This window comes from Agelaius tricolor, unplaced genomic scaffold (genome assembly GCF_023055355.1).
Source record: "Agelaius tricolor isolate 1412-34295 unplaced genomic scaffold, bAgeTri1.0.p SCAF_3, whole genome shotgun sequence".
Lineage (NCBI taxonomy): Eukaryota > Metazoa > Chordata > Aves > Passeriformes > Icteridae > Agelaius > Agelaius tricolor.
Window position 1 is genome coordinate 38,690,264 of NW_027269263.1, and position 17,092 is coordinate 38,707,355.

The 17,092-nt window shown below is 37.5% G+C and overlaps 1 long non-coding RNA gene across 11 annotated transcripts in view; it reads left to right on the forward strand.

Moving 5' to 3' along the window:
* LOC139588332 (uncharacterized) overlaps positions 1-17,092 on the forward strand; it is a 64,273-nt gene that overhangs the window by 27,480 nt on the left and 19,701 nt on the right. For 9 of the 11 annotated variants that reach the window (XR_011678635.1, XR_011678636.1, XR_011678634.1 and 6 more), the window contains one exon: positions 1-16,968. This exon is cut by the window's left edge. The exons of 1 other annotated variant lie outside the window; for it this stretch is intronic. This is a non-coding gene — a long non-coding RNA (uncharacterized lncRNA). The remainder of the gene's footprint in view (positions 16,969-17,092) is intronic. One more of the 11 variants, XR_011678627.1, reaches the window with a different exon arrangement.

Sequence of the window (17,092 nt, forward strand, 5' to 3'; positions counted from 1 at the left end):
GCATCTCTGCCATTATAATCCAGCTTTATAAACTGAGGGGAAGTGTCATTAAAGTTTACAACTTGGCAGTTTCTAATTCACAGTTGAATAGTCTGCTTGAAAAAATCTGGGGAATAAAAAAGCTAAACTTGCAAGCTTTTGAAATGCATCTAAAACCATTACATCATGTTGCTTGGGGCTTCCATATAGAGATTTCTGTGTTAATCAGGAAAAAATGTGATTAATTTCCAGAAATAGTGTGAAAGTTGTTGCAATGGTCAGTTTGTGTGAGCACAGTTTGCATTATTTACAAACTATGGCTTGGTCCAAGTTGAATTTCATCATTATGAAAGATAATGATGGATAAATTTTGGCCCAAGGTTTTGAAAATTAATCTCTTTTTTACTTGATAACACAGTTATTAGTAAAAATATTAAAAACATCCTCAACATAGTAGAAAAGGCTAAGCTGACAAGATAGGAATGAAAGAGACTGGCCAAAGGTTGCATGTGGATTTGAGTGACAAGAGTAATAGAAGTTTCAGCATTTTGTCAGGTCAGAACCTTTGGCAGCATGAAGGCCACTTATCCCTTCAGTCTTGCACTAGCTGCAGCTTCTTAATCACTTACAGTTCCTGTACATCAGTGCTTTTCATACACCCTTCTGAAAAAAAAACCAAAAAACGTGGTGGATAAAGAGAAGCATTATGAATAAAGCAAGGATATTTGACAAGCTTATTTTTATATTTTTCCCTGGGTTCCTTGCATCGTTTAATGGCTAGAGGAATAATTCATCTGATATTTTATGAGAAATTTAGTATAATTACTATTTTTTTTTTATTTTTCTGTTTTTACATCTAAATGTGATTACACATGACTGATGATCTATTTTCTAGGACCATGGGAAATATGCCACAGAGCATCCAGAAAGAGACTTTCTCCCCTGAAGTCATTTTGATAGATTCACGTGCATGATGCAGTATCATGCAGGAATAACCAAGTGTGTTTTGAGAGACTCAGTTTGGTACCTGCTTATCTGAGCATTTTTTAACCCATACTAACATATCTTGTTGCTTAAGACCCTTGGACTTTCTCCTGCTTTGCACATCAAAGTACAAGGTTTCACATGTTATTCTCAGTTGTATTTTGACCAAAAAATTCAGGTGGGGGCATTTTAGCACTGAGGTCCACAATTTAAGAAAATACTGTTTTACAAAGGTTTCAGGTAGTATTTTTCTGACTATTTTTGCAGGTTTCAGTTTATGCAAAAAATGTGCTTGCAGTACTTTAAAAATTAAAAGATGACCCCTGAAACAAACTGATAAGAGCTGATTGTGAGACAGATGATCTAGACAAGACTGTAAAATACTTCCAAGGGTACTGCTCTAATGTCTGTATCAGAGACCCCTTGACTTCAAGAAAAAAAAAACATTTCACAAATGGGGTCTTTTCTTTTGGACAAACTGTGAAATCTCATGGCTTTTCTATCTGATATTCTTAGTACAAAAGATAGGTTACCACTGTCTGGGGATTTGGATAGAGTTTATGTATTATAAGTTAATCCTTGTCCATATTTTCCCTGAAACTTTTAATTAATGTTTATATAATCTATGACACGGGAATAAAGTTGATTTCTGTCACACATCCCTTCTGGTACTATCCAAATTTCCCATTACTGTACATCTGGATCTTTTAAGCATGCAGATGCAATAATAAGATGAGCATAAATCATTATGAAATTTATCAATAGTAGTATTGGGTAATGACTGAAATCGTCTGCTCATAGGTAAATTTGTGGTGAGATTTCCCAATGGAAAGATTTTTCTGAATGGTGGAAAGAATGGCAGCAGTTACCTAACCACATTTCTGTTGCAGATGGATTTACAGGATGGTGCAACTTTATTAAACAGGTGACATGTTTGTCATTTAAAAGGGCACTCAATTCAACGCAGACATTCTCTGACAAAAGAAAGTTTTTCATTAAATTTGAGTTAAGTGTGCCCATGTATTTGTGCCCTATCTAAGAATTATGGTCAGTGAAATGTAACATTTTAAAATCAGCAAATTCCAAATCGTAGGACATGGAGTTGTTAATCCACCACCTCTGAGCAATGTCTTTAGAAGTGCACAGTAATACAGACTCACATGTAGTCTTAGCTAACAAGGTTGGTTTGAGAACAAACAGAATGATATCTAATAATTTTTTTTACCTTTTCAGAGGTAAAGGTGTGGCTAAATGAACCACAGTGGGATGAAGCTATCCTCAACAGCTGTATCAGTGGGCTACAACTAGGAAGTAACCCCAAATAAGCAATTCTTTACAATCCCTTTATAGATTTCCATAAATTAAGTTGATTTTCTGCTGGATTTTTTACTCTCACAACACTGAAAGATCTATGTCAAGAGATGGCTTGATTTTTTGCACTGATACTGGATTAAGACACACATACATATCTCTTTCCTTGAAGAAAGGCAGTACAGGCTCAGACCCAGATCTCCTTACACTGCCAAGCTTCTCCAACTAATCCCTTCACCATTCAATATCCCTGCACTTAGCACAGTGAATCCAGCTGAAATTCATGTGGATTTTTGCCAGCAAGGGAGGAAGAATACAGTCAAAATTTCACTCTCATATTTTAGCATTCTGTTTCTAGATATTCACAAATTTAAGTTGCATATGCATCAACTCCTTGTTTCCTGGCTTCCAGTTATCTGAAAGTCACTGGATTAAACATTCTGGGAAGGAACACGACTGTACTGGTATTTTAGATCCTGGTAAAAGACATTTTTGTCAGACATTTGTTATGTACCACACGCTTCAGATCCAAACAAACACGATTTTATTGCATGCCAAGGTAACTTGCCAAGAAATGTTTTACAGAGAGTGTGGAAAATAGGGAGGAGGGATTATGTAGCTGTTAGGAGCTGCTGTAAATTCTTGAGGTCATGAAAAAGTTTGTGGAATACAGCAAAGTAAAAAGAATTCACAGGACTCAGTAAGAAAAATAAGGTAAGGTCAGAAGATATGTTCTTGATTTAAAGCCCTGGAGTTGGGATCTGAAGTAGATAACAGACAAAAAGGGTTTCTCTGTAGTGCTTGCTGCTGGCAGTGATTATAGGTGTCCTGGGACTAAGCAGTAGGAAACAGAGACATTGTGAATACCAGAGGGAACAGGATCAAGAACAGAATCTGCAAGAATTTCAGCAGACAGTTTAGCCCAAAAGTAAAATATAGTTTAATGGATTTCTTTTGAACTGGGGGGTGTCTGTGGCATTGTTTTGTATAGGAAAAATAACAGCTTTGTTCTCTGTTTGTCCTAGAAATCTGGGACTTGGATGAGAAAAACACTACCAAACCACCAGTCACCCAGCAAAATATGAAAAGAGACTATGGTAACTCATCAAGGATCCAGTAGGGCCCATGGAAGCAAAACCAGAATAATTGTTAGAGAAAATGCATCATTCATCTCTGGAGCAGCTACACTCATGCAATGACATTGTACAAGAGATGATTACTGATGAGGTGATAAAAGGCAGTAGGAAGCCATGAATAAATATATCCAAGGAAAGTCACAAACACATGATTCATCAAAAAGGAGTATCTTTAGAAACATTTCACTGTTCAAACTGTTATGCAAGGTTTCCTTTAGGAAAAAATTTCTAAGCATGAAATCAAATCAGTTCCTTGTTCCTTTTTCTTAACAAAATAATGCTCTGATTTTTACTTCGGAAGGAGACTCGGTAGTAAAAAACCCAAAAAACCCAAAAAACCAAAACTAAGCTGTTTTTTTTAAAAAAAAAATCCAACTATGAATTTGCTTAAATTTCAAAACTTTATAACATTATGAAAATGAAATGGCAGATTGCCACATAGTTTGGATCATAAGATACAAGGTAGGTATTTTCATGCTGCAGGATAATTACAAATAAATCTTCAGTTATCTACAGAGACAGCTACTGAAATTACACAACTATAATTAACAATAAGTAATAAATTATAAAGATAAATAGTTGAGAATGGCTCTAGCTGATAAAACTTTTGGCTGTAAGAAAGAGAGAAGAAAGGGAAAATAGAAAACAAAGCCCACAGATGTTTAAATATTAATTTGAGTTCAGACAAAATCTTCAGCGTTCTAGATCTCATCCAATAACCCTCTAAATAAAATTTTGTCTCCACAGAGTTTTAGAAGTTCATGGTGGATAATAGTGTGAATCTGAAAAAGTAATAAAATCCACCAATATCAGATGTTTTAATACTGTCTTTTTTACTGTAGCACAGAGACTGCATGTGAATACAATATTTGTACATCTGTAGTTAGGGGCCGACTGTAGAGCTAGATTGGTGTTGTGGGTGTTTAACTGTGTGATTGGAATAGTGGTGCTACACAGAAAAACTATTACCAACTTCTGGTGCCTGGGGGTACTCAGGATTTCTGGATTGTGACATAATTTCTGATCTGGATAATGCTGTGTACCACAGTATGAAGACCTCTGTCTCAGGTGAACTCATGAAGTTTGCATCCTCAACAACTTATGTCTTCAAAATAAAGTTTTCACTACATAGTCTATGTGTTTATCCTTTCTTATGTAAAGTATCCTTCCCATACTATAATTCATTTTAGTAGGCCATTATTATCAGTATTTAAATGACACCTTCCTCACTTCACAAGAAAAGGATGTCAGATTATTCCTGGGATCTTTTATGTCTTAAAGAATGGCTACTCATCAAATGAACTTTACCCAAAATATAAAAAAAAAATCTATTTTTCTTGTTTGTAACATTATCTCTCATTTAAATTCTGAATGAAGCAAAAACACACTCAGAATAGTATGCACCCTCTAAAAACTCATGACTTTACAGTATCCATTGCTAATGTGAATAATGCTAATCCACAAAGTAATGGATACTTTGTGCTTGTGCTTTGTGTTGCATGTCAAGCTTGAAGTTTTATTTGTTCTTTACTTTTTTTAAATCTGAGATAACTCCTTAATAGCATTTTTCAGTGTTGACAATAAAGAAAAATATAGTCTATTTATTTTTAGATAACAGGGACTAGTCCAAAGTTTCCTATAAGAATAAATAATCTTTGAATTCATATTATCTTTAGTTATTGTTCTATTTAGAAAGTTTAGCTACTGCTTAAGCTTCAGTAAGTATTCAACAGATATGACTTACTATAAAGTCATTAATAAATAATTTTCCTAACCATTAGCAAGTAGGAGCAGAAGGAAGTGGGTTTTGTCATCACACATTTTATGAAATATTTCTGTCATGGGTTCTAAATTATGTAAACAGCTGCTTAAAAATATTCATTTTTCCCATTAAGATCTTTGTTTATTCTATATCTATGTTACAATAGCACCTAAGGAATAAGAACATAATATTAAAACTAGGGAGTATCCTTAAACTCTGAAATAGTACATTTTATTACTTAAAACCAAAACCAAAATCAAAAACAAAAAACAAAAGAAAACTGAACAATTAAACATTTATTGGTTGTAATTTCAAAATCTTTTAACAATGACAAGTACTATTTATTATTCATTTCAAAGAAAGAATCCTAAAGGTCTTAAATCATGGAAGAAAAAGCAGAAACTAAAATCCAAGCACCTACTGATCTTAGATTACTTTTCACAATTACCCACAGAGTAGCAGTTTTTAGAATTGAGTGTATCTTCATGGACAATTGGGTGATAACAGCTGCTAAAATAAAATGGATTATGGTTGTATAGGGATTTGTAAATAATCAACAGTACTATAAAGAGAGTTAGTCTCAGCAAACTGAGACTCATTGCTGGCACCTCCAGGGAAAGCGTGAATGCCAAGAGAATGTGCAAGTTGCTCCTTTAAATTAGCTTTTCCCTGTGTAGTGTGGGAGTTATATCTAGAGGTTATCAAAGATTAGGTGATCCATTTGGTCTGGTTGTGCATCATGTGTGATCAGAATCAAATAACCAAAATAAAATGGAACCAGCAGTGCATTAAAGAGGGGAATAGAAAGCCCAGACTATGTGGTGAATCTCATTTATCTGTTTTGAACAATGAAGGCTTTCTTCTGAAAAGCCCTTTCAGGAAATGAAGGACTTGACAAAGTCAGGGATCTATGTTTTAGCACTTATCTACATTAGAGCAAACTCTTAATCAAGATGTGCTACACCATAATGAAACTGAGCTTGCATACACTGTAGACTGTAGTTAGTCAGCCTCATCATGCTGAGGAACTCAGCCTGTTCAGGCAACAGATGTATTAAAGGCAAAAATCTTTTGGAAATATCATCTTGTCAGTAATCACTCATTGTCAGAATATTAACTATAATGAATATGAACTGGTCACACCTGTTTTCAAAGCAATACATAGGTTTTAAAATGTAATCTATCTCAGCATCCCCCACTCTTACCCACTCTTTTCTCATATATGACAGCCACTATTTATCCTTTGGGCAAGGAGCTGTAAGAAGAGAGAAGCATGGACTCTACTGACTTTTCTTGCACACTGCTTTTTGTGCCCTGAAAGAAAATAAACCCAACATGTTCTAGATTCTAATTCCTTATCTACATAGCAGTTTGTGCATGTATATTAATTTAGGCAAGTTTTCTAGCTGTTTCCAGCTATTCTAGCCTGGTGAGGGGTGCTATGGGTAAGTCATTCATAGAATCATGGAATAGCCATGGAATATCCACTAGTATCATTAAATTTGAACTCCTGGCCCTGCAGAGGACCACCCTAAGATTCACACCATGTGCCTGAGAGTGTTGTCCATCTGTTTGTTGAACTCTGGCAGCCTCAGTACTGTAACCTCTTCCCTGGGGAGCCTGTTTGAGTGCCAAACCACCGTCTGGGCAAAGAGCCTTTTTAAATATCTGATCTAACTGCCCCTTCCATCCCCACCCCTCTACCCAGTGCAGCTTCAAGCCATTCCCTTGGGTCCTATCCTGATCAGCAGAGAGAAGATTAGCAGTGTCTAATGCATTAGCAGTGCCTAATCCTCCTTGAGAGGGGTGTTCATGACTACAATGTAAATTAATCTCCAGGGGTCTGCTGAAGGAAATGTGAAATGCCAGAAGTGGAGATGCAAGAGAAGGTGTCAGAAACATAAGTGGAAGTGGAACAAAAACCAATACTTTGGCATGAAAATGAAAATAATTAGATAACTAAGTTTTTTTCCAAAATTAACAATTAACATGTAAAGCTTTTTGACTCAATATCTCTGTCCACTCATGGCAGCTTACTGTGCTTCTTTTCTCTGGAGTGCTCTTCAAGGTAACTTTACTTGTATTTTGACTAAATCAAATAAGTAACAGGCATCTTAAACATCTAAGACAGCCCACAATAATTTTATTTATCTTTTAGTGTTTTAAATAACATTTTTTTTTCAAAATTCCTTAAAACATTCCAGCATGTCTACTCATTTATTACAGACTGACAATTACTGAAGAGAATGTTTTAAAGACTGTAAAACTGGCCACTCAAAAATTTGATGAATGTCATTTCTGTTTATCTGTTTAACCTTATTTAGATTACATGTGGATTTTGAGATAGTGTTTATGATAAAATTACTGTCCAGTTTTCTGCCTTTCCAATGAAAACAGCATGCTGTGCAAAGGCTCCAGTACATACTGATAAAGCAATAATAGTGATAAAGTGATAAATAGTGATAAAACAATAGTTTAAATTCCATATTAAGTAAAGGGAGGGAGAAATACATCTGCAGAAAAGGTCTAGCTTACTGAGGTGGGGTCTAATATTGTAGATAAGCTTATTTAATTCCTGTTTTCTGATCTTAGACTGTATGTCCCATCTGCACCATGGTGCTGGTTTATTGGTTTTTTTGTTTGTTTTATTGATTGTTTTTTAACCTCAACTGTTCATGGAATTAATGTGTGAGAAAGACTTTTACATTTATATGGGTTACATTACTTTTTTCCTACTATCTTTGTCATTGAATAGGGCCTCAAAAACTGCAGAGTTAGCAGAAGGCATGCAGCAGAACTGGGAGTTACACGCTGGAAGCTATGAAATCAGTTTTCCTTCAGACACACTTTGAATTTTCTTTTCTTTTTTTGTTTTTTTTCTCTCTCAAACACAGAACATTTAGCCTTCCCAGAGAAGGGTCCAGTCTTAAACTAGGTATCTACATCCAGTTTTCAGGAATTAAAGAAAAATAGGAAATAGGAGTAGGAGATAATAGGAAGTGTCCAATGTTTTGATTGTCTTGCTATTTAGTCCATCTAAGGAAATAATTATTGATGCCCATATGAGATGAAGCACAGGATTCATGACCTTCATAACAGATTTAAGATTTCCTGGGTCAATAGGCTCTTCAACCCTTTTCTTAAATTTCAGCCATTCTCACTATTCCTGTGGCCATAAAAGAGAAAATAGAAGAGAAAGTCAGACTGTAGTGGTTTATTTGGATACTCAGCTGGGAGTGACATGATTCTGCCTATTAAGCATGATAGGCTACTGCAGTGCCAGCTGAGATGTACTTAAGTTCTCACAGAATCACAGAATAAAATGAGTTGGAAGGGACCAGCAAGGATCATCGAGTCCACCTTCTGGGCCTGCACAGCACCATCCCCAAGAGTTTAGTGGAACCCCACACTTACCTACAAGACGGTGAAATGCCCCTCTTCTTCATGAAAGGAGGAGCAGCAGCAGAAAGCAACAATTTTACAGGCAGAGACTACTCAAGAAAGATACATTTCCAAAATTGAACATTACATTTAGCATACATAGATGCTGGGAAGTGATCTTTTGCTCTGTCTGAAGACACAGTAGGTAAGGTGAGGAGTAACCCTGGTCTCAACCAACATGCAAAGATTCAGAATGGCAACCTGGAGAATTGTTCCTACTTTGGGTGATTTTAGCTAGATGTGAAGATAAATCAGATATTGATAAGATTTGATAATTATTTGGGAACATTAAATACTAATGCCATGAGATTAAGCACATGTGTTTTGGTTGTGGTTTTAGGTAATTTTTGTGGGGGGTGTGTTTTGGATTTTGTGTTTCTTTTAAAAAGCTGCTGTACTGGAGGACAAAAAAATCCTTAGAGAGACAAAAATATCTTTCCAAGACACCATTAATAGAAGAGGTAATGTATCAGCAGATTATGAAACAGAGGAGAGAATGTAATTTTCCTGGAATACATGTAATAAAAATAGTGCCATGCTCAAAAGAAATCACTCGATAATTTTGGTAGATCTGTGGCATCTAGTATTCTAGGAAGTTCAGTAGCTAGATTTTACTGGGAGGAGATGGTTGCATAGAATTTGTCCAACTATGGTAAAAAATATAACCCCCTAGGCACTGAAGAAGAGATTTTGTGGCAAAGAAATATATGTGCAATATTCTGTATTGATTGAGAATTTTTTTCTCTGAAAAGAAATTTGTTTTGCTTTGAGAACTGTGGCTTTGCTGACTTACATTTGGATTTAGCTTTGTACTTGAAGTACAGTCCCAAATAATATAGTTGAAGCTGTTCAGATTATTAAGGTATAACACAGAGGACAGTATAAGATGAAACAATATGGGAACATAATTAAACACTCTGGTAAATTCTAAAATAACTTAATGTAGCAGATTTAAAACACAACAACAAAAACTAAATAAAGCATATAATTAGGAAGAAGTGTCTGGTGGGATGTGTCAAAAGAGTAGAATTGATTCCTCTATAGAAAGAAAATTATGTCCAAAAATTTCTGGAAAGATATGTTTTGGGAAAAGTTTTTACCTATTCAGTTGCTTTATTAAGGGCCTTTCTTAATAAGTAAAAGTTCGGAACGGGGAAGAGATTTCATCAAAACAAGGAGCTTGTCGTTCTTACACAATTCCAGCAGAAGACAGCTGTCCTGACATTCAGGCACAGTAAGTGCCAGACAAAGCTGTCACCTGATGCTTGTAAGTGGGGCCTCAGGGCAACTTGCATATGGTTTCCAAACCATGGACTGACTGAGCAGTGGTGTGCCAAAACAGAAAAAGGATTTCTAGCTTTACTGCATGCAAGGAGGAATGTATATTGCTTCTTTTTCCTGTGGGACACCAGTTTTAATAGAAAAGGTTCGTGAGTTTTGAAAGATGACTGCAAAGAAGAAGTTAAAAAAGGCTTCTGACTTTTAGAAACTTTCAGTTTCAGTGATACGATTTACAAACAGAGATGGAAGAGGAAAAGACTTTGTGGGAAGAGGAAGCTTGTTTAAAGCATGAGATAGAAATGAGGTAAGAAGACATGAAGATGTGATACTGGAGCTGGGTGAGCCGGTTCAGAAAAAAGGTGTGACAAGTCCTCTCTCAGAGGATATGGTGTGTCACTGCAGAAGCCACAACATAAAATCAAGCTGCCGAAGATCGTGATGGTTATTAATATCTTGCCCTTATAACAGCTTTGAAGCAGATATTTCTGACACAGATTATACTGTGTTTAAGAAAAACAGACTTTATTCTGTGTTGATTTCTGGTTGTAATTTTCTACATATGGTAGTGCCAGAAACACAAATGTAAAACACAGACTAGGGTCAGCTAAGTTTGTGGTTAAATTACAGAGTAGTATCCTTCAATCTGATCCTTTCACCTGTTCCAGTGTTCAAATCAAATCAGAAATCAGATCTTAAACCCTTTAGCCAACAGTAACACTGCTATGTGGTATTGTAAATACTATAGAAGATTGGGTGGGGAATGCTGTATAGATATATAAGCATATATCAGGAAGGGGGATAAAGATAGGCAGAGATAGTTAGGCCCAATATATAAATACTATTAACACCACAGAACTGAGTTTATGTGCATGTTATGGAAATTCAAATAAAACATAAGAATAGGGGCAAAAAAATAGGAAATTTTGAGGAATTTTGCCTTATTATGGGGAGGTGGTAGATAAGCAACAGCAGCTGTATAAATATTGGAAAATATTTTCAGAGCTTTCATCAAGAGAAGACAGGAAAGAGGTGGACCCTGTATGCCTGTCTTCTAGAAAAGAAAAAGCTAGAGAGTGAGAAGGATCAAAGGATGTGCCAAGGTACAAGACACAGAGCAAATATGTAGTAATGTGCATTGTCTCTTTGTAAAGGGTTGTTGAAGGGCAAGTAATGTGTAACTTAGTGTTGCAAGGCAACACCTCTGGAACATTCTTGTAAAACTGGTTTGGCGTCTGTACACAAGGAGAGCCAATTTGGATACAAGGACAGCTGCAGACCTTTCCTCTTCCTTCTCAGATCTTAGAAAAATATTTGTAGCTTGCTTGATAAATAACAGAGATTTGCCTTAGAAATTAATCCAGAAATTTTGCTACTTACAGAAAAGCTGCACGTTCAGGGCTGGCTCCTGTATCTGTGAAGGTCACCGAAGGCTGTTGTGCTCACTGCAGCTCCTGCCCTGCTGAGGTGGATGGTGTTTCTGTCAGGGGAACCAAGATGTGTCTGCTGTGTGACAAGGTCTTGTCTTGGATATGTACTGGGGAAAATGAGAACTTGGAGTGAGCAATGGGGTACACCATCCCTTCAGGGCCAGTGCTTTGTCAGAGACATTAACAAAGTTAGAGACATTAACACTTAACAACATTACTTTCCCCTGGAGGCTGCCCAGTTTCTTACTGCTTAGTCTAATCCTTAATTTTTGGTTCAGTTCTAATGAACCTAATCTGACAGCACCTGTATAATTTCTTCTGTTTCATTACCAAATGTACTCTTCTCTGCTTAGCAGCTCCATTCCCTGAAGCCCTTCTAATTGCCAGTCATTTTTTTCCTTGTTTTCTTTATCTCACTAGGGATATTTTTCAGTCTCTGAAAGATCTGTACCACAATCTGCTCTATCATTCATTTATTTGTTCCCATTTTTCCTCTATGAGCCTAGACTTGGATCTTGTCTCCTCTTTAGGTCAATGCTTAGACATTCTCCTCCATATTTCTTGCAGGCTGGAGAAGCAGGGTGTACCACAGCCTCTGAAGAGACAGATTCCCTTTTATTTTTTCTAATTCTAGCATCTGTGCAATCCCACTCCTACTTTCTTGATGGTGAAATTTGCTAAATGGAAAATCTGACTTTTCATTTAGTGATTCCATCACTTTAGTTTACATTTAGGTTATATGAGCCCATTGCTGAGCCCATGACACTGCAGAAGCTATGAGAGAACATATGGTCTAGAAGCACTCTGAAGGTATGAAGGGGCTGAGCACAGTAAGCTGCCCCACAGATCTGGGGCCTTCAGAGGCTGGTCTGAAGCTGTGATAAATTCAAATGTGCTAGGAATCTTTGTTTCCTCTGGAAAGTTATTATTAACCCCACTATAGGTTATAGAATTCTATAGGCTCTGTCAAGGCACCGAGAGCACTAAGTTGCCCTGTCCACCCCCAGCTGGGGCCTTTCCCCCACACCCTGCCCAGGACTCCCTATTTCAGCTCAGGCTGGCAGTCCTGATTTAAGGTATGACACAGCTGGACCTGTGTTACGACCATCTTCTGGGTCTTGTCTCCTGGCTGGTTCCCCTATACAGGCTCCAGCCCTAGAGTTTCCTAGCTCATCACTTCTTTGCCTGTGACTGTCTGAAGGCTCTATTATCAACCCTAACACAGAGCAGAACAACTACTGGGAGCGATGTGACTTTTGGCTTCTCAGCCCTGAGGGAGCAGCCATCCCTTGCTGAGCCCTGACACCCATTTGCCTAGTCAGAAGGTCAAAAGGAAAAGTCATATCTCAAATGTCAGTGTTAAAACAGAGCAATGATACTAAAAGTGTACAGAATTATCTCAAGTTATCCTTCCTTCCGGCAGAGCTTCCCAGTGTGCAGCTCCATGGCAGCTTTAACATCATGAGGAAGTTATTTACAGAAGGCACTGTAGGTGGGAAAAAGAAAATTCCATCCGTTCAAAAAGCTGGCGCTTATGCAGCTCCTCTGTGTGCTAGATATCTCTGGTAGGTGTTTGTCTTCATGGCAGGTTTCTGTTTAATGTTGTACTACTTCCTGCAGTGCACTCACTCTTTCAGCCCTGCACTTTACTTTACTGACCTTGATTATGCACCCTTTTTGTGGGTGACAAGTGCAGGCTTTAAAAAACCCCACATCATTGTAATTCTTAATTCCCTAGCCAGTTCAAGATCCTTACTCTTGCAGAAAGTGTTTGAGACTAGTATGAGACTTGGATTTGCCTGAAAAACTAATGAAGCATTTGTACCTTTGGCTTGTGGGCCTTTTATTTAATTTCAATCCTCCCTCACAGCTTGGATCATGGAGCTGGAGCCAAGGGAGCAATGGGCATGCCTTCAAATTGTAATTTGCCTTCAGCTGTAGCTTTTCCCAGCTCATGAATGCAGTCCCTGAGTGTCACTGCTGAAGTGCTCCCATTCATGCTGTGTCTAGCAGCACTTATGGCACACTGGTATAGGCACCTCTCTCTGTCTAGGAATGTGTACACTACAGTTTTGTACAAAAGCTTTTACACTGGGTAGCTGTGGATTGTCTGAGGGGCTGGATGATGTCATAGCTAAAGACACTTTTCTTCCTTCCAGTTGCAAAACCTTCATTCAGCACCCTTCTTACTGTTTCTGATTCTTGTCATCTTCCTCTCTTCCTTCATCATTGTTTTGTCTGCTTATTATGGGTAGGAGGCTATTAGTTCATTCCTTATAAATGATGAATTTTCAAAGGAGAGATATTTTGGATTCCATTTCTGCTATGGTTTACCTAATTTGCTATTTGTATCATCTAATCTTTCCAATCATATGATTCTACTGCATGTCTGATCATATGACTGGATTAGTTTACAAAACTGGGATCCTTTTCTCCTTTTTCTCCTTGAACACAAGAATGGTAGTGTGCAACATTTAGTTTTCATCTAGTGAATAAGACTTTTACTTAAAAATTGGTTTGGTTTTCTTTTCCCCTTTGCCTTGCATTTTTCTCCCCAAGCTTTCAAGCAGAAGTAGCATCAGCTGTTGAAGCATTACTTCTCTTTTCACACTTTTTTCTCTTTATAATTAAAGTTGGTTTGAACATTCAGTATTTATACCTGAATTTCACTTTCTAATTTGGGATTGCATGTCAGTTGGAATGATCTCAGGGGAATGATTTCACCAATGAAGATCTCACCCAATATAAAACATACCTGATATGTATTAGGAGGGAGTGGTATTAGCAGATGTGAAATACTTTCGGACAGTAAGATACATCTTTGCTATGTGCTTATGAATGATCACACTGGATTTCAGGGCAGCAGAAGACTTATCAATTTGGGGAGGGGGAGCTACAGATATTGTTTAGTGTCTTTGTTTTATTTTGCATTTTATTTTATTGACAATCAGTTTTACCCACAAGAATGATAGAAGAGCCATTAAGCCATTACAGTTAGAAATTCCACCAGTTCATAAAGGATTCTTCCCATGTGAATGGAGTCCTACTCAACATTCTTGCTGTGCATAAATTCAGAGTACCTAATTTTTTAGGATAAGGATGTTGAATACATCTGAAGACAAATATGGTTACATGAATATTTGTAATCTGTTGGGTATGAAACTAAAATGTGCTTTCATGACTGTGGCTTATTACAGCATCTTTAGTATGGCAGGTAGCAAGGTGTAAAGCATGTTATTCACCCTCCTTCCCTGTTAATTCCATTCAGCCCACTGCAACAGAACACATAGACTAGGAAATAATGTGGTAGTGGTGCCTCAAAGAACCTCAGCAGATCCTAGGGATGGTAGATTTTAGAGAGATTGGGAACTTCAAACTTCCCTAGATTACTAAGATAAAGCCAGTTACTAGCATTGACATTTGACCTGCTAAAAACATGTCTATCTCAAAACATTTTTCATCATTTCTTATATTTACTTTCTGAATGACTTGGTTTTTCACAGTGCATTTCCAACAGCACCTGTATCGAGTAACTGGGAAGGTTTAACCTATGTACATTAGAGATAGGTGACTCCAGGCTTTTATATTTGCAGAGGAGAAAGGATTTAAAAGCAGTTGCCTGCATCCAGTTTCCTAGTTGTTTTTCCAATATTTATTCTCATAGCATTACCTCCTGCTATTTCAATTTACACTGCCAGTTCTAGCAATTTCTGTTTCCCTGTAAAACTCCTGTAAAGCCCATTTCTTTGCCACATAAATAGAGCATTTATGAAGCTGAATGTCTACTGTGGTAGTAGCTGTTCATATTTGATTTTGTCTGAATATCAGAGCAAGCTCATACTGAGCAAGGTGGGTGGGTGAATCTACCCTGTGTATTTGTAATGGTTTGCAAATACAGGCATATTCTTTTTCATTTACTGAGCAGGCTTTTTTTTTTTTATTTTTTTAATGAGATGCAGAAGAGAAGCTGCTGTTCTCATAACACTCTGGAACAGCAACACAAACTCAAAGAACTGATTTATGCCCGATTTCTACTAAGTCACGCAAATTGGAAAGCTTCAAAAGCCTTAGCAATCTGATGCAAATAGTAAGATTATTATTGGAAACTGATTTCCATGTGTGTATGTTGTATGCATGCCTTCAGACAATGCACAGATCTCTACAAGCAAACAGAAGTTGCATGCATTTACTAATGACTAAGGACAGCCTTGTTTTCAAAGAGAAAGTAAAGAAATCTTTTTGCCACAAATTGGCAAGAGTGGAGGTAAAAAGAAGAAAAGACTAATTGATCATTTACTGTATGATGTATTCATGAATTTTCAGAAAAGAATCAAAAGAACATATCTAACAAACCCTGAATACAAGATAGGATTCAAACTGACTGTTGTGATTTAACCCCAGCCAGCAACCAAGCACGGACAGTTGCTCAGAAGGGAGAGAGAATTAGAGCAGTAAAAGTGAGAAAACTCGTGGGTTGAGATAAAGGCAATTTAATAGGTAAAGCAAAAGACATGAGCACAAGCAGAGCAAAATAAGGAATTTTTCCACCACTTCCCACGAGCAGGCAAGTGTTCATCAGGAAAGCAGGGGTCCATCATGTGTAACAGTTAGTTGGATAAACAAAGGCCAACACTCTGAACATTGCCCCCTTCTTCCTTCTTTCCCCAGCTTCATATGCTGAGCATGAAACCACATGTTGTGGGATATCCCTGGGGTCAGCTGGCATCAGCTGTCCTGTCTGTGTCAGCTTCTCAGGACTCCCAGCCCACCCTGTGCTGGAGTGGAGTGAGAAACAGGAAAGGCCTTGACTCTGCATAACACTGCTCAGCAATACAAAGGCATCTGTGTTATCCACATTTTCCAGCACAAATCCAAGACAGCCCCATATCCAGCTACTGTGGAAAAAAAAAGTAGTTCTATCACAGCTAAAACCAGCACAATGGCCTAGAAATTAGTGTTCAAAGTACATTTTATGTTGCTGAGGTAACCAGGGTTCTTCATTCTGGAGAAGTCTCAGAGCAGACCTTACTGCTCTCTATGGTGATTGATGCTGTCAGAGCAGACCTTACTGCTCTCTATGGTGATTGATGCAGGTATCTCAGGGTGCAGCTCCATTGTGAGCTGCAGGTTGAGCTCTAGGGGCCTGAGACAAGAGGCCATGAACACCTGAGCCTCTGCATAAAAAAGGGACCTGTGGCCTGAGCAGGTGACCAGACAACAGCAGGAGCTGTATAAAAACCCAGAGATTCCTTTGTTTGATTGATCCTGATCTTGCTTCTTGCTCTAGCAGACCCCACACTGTCATTCTTTCCCCTGGCCCATGTAATGTCTTGCCTATAACAGTTTAAAACTCTGGCTATTCACATACACTACATACAGTGCAATCCTTACTTTGTTGTAAGAATATTGTAAAATTAGCATAAAAATATAACTACACTGCATCACTACTCATACTGCAACTATATTTTTATTCTGGGTTTATAGTCAAGACTAAAGTGCACCTAGAAAAAATATTGCATTCTAAGAAGGGTCATCTGTAGAATCAAGGAAAGAGGAAAGGAGAAGTGTGTTTTGGAAAGCTACTCACTGATCCACAAAGAAATGGGATAAGCTCTTCTAAGGGACATGTAGATGCAAATCAGAAAAGGTAAGTAGTCAAGACTTCAAGAGGAAGTCTTCACTGTGATTAGAGGCTTTGCTCACACTGCTAAATAAAACAGTATAACCTTGTGGAATCAAGCACTAGTGTGTGGCTTCATATACAATTTCTT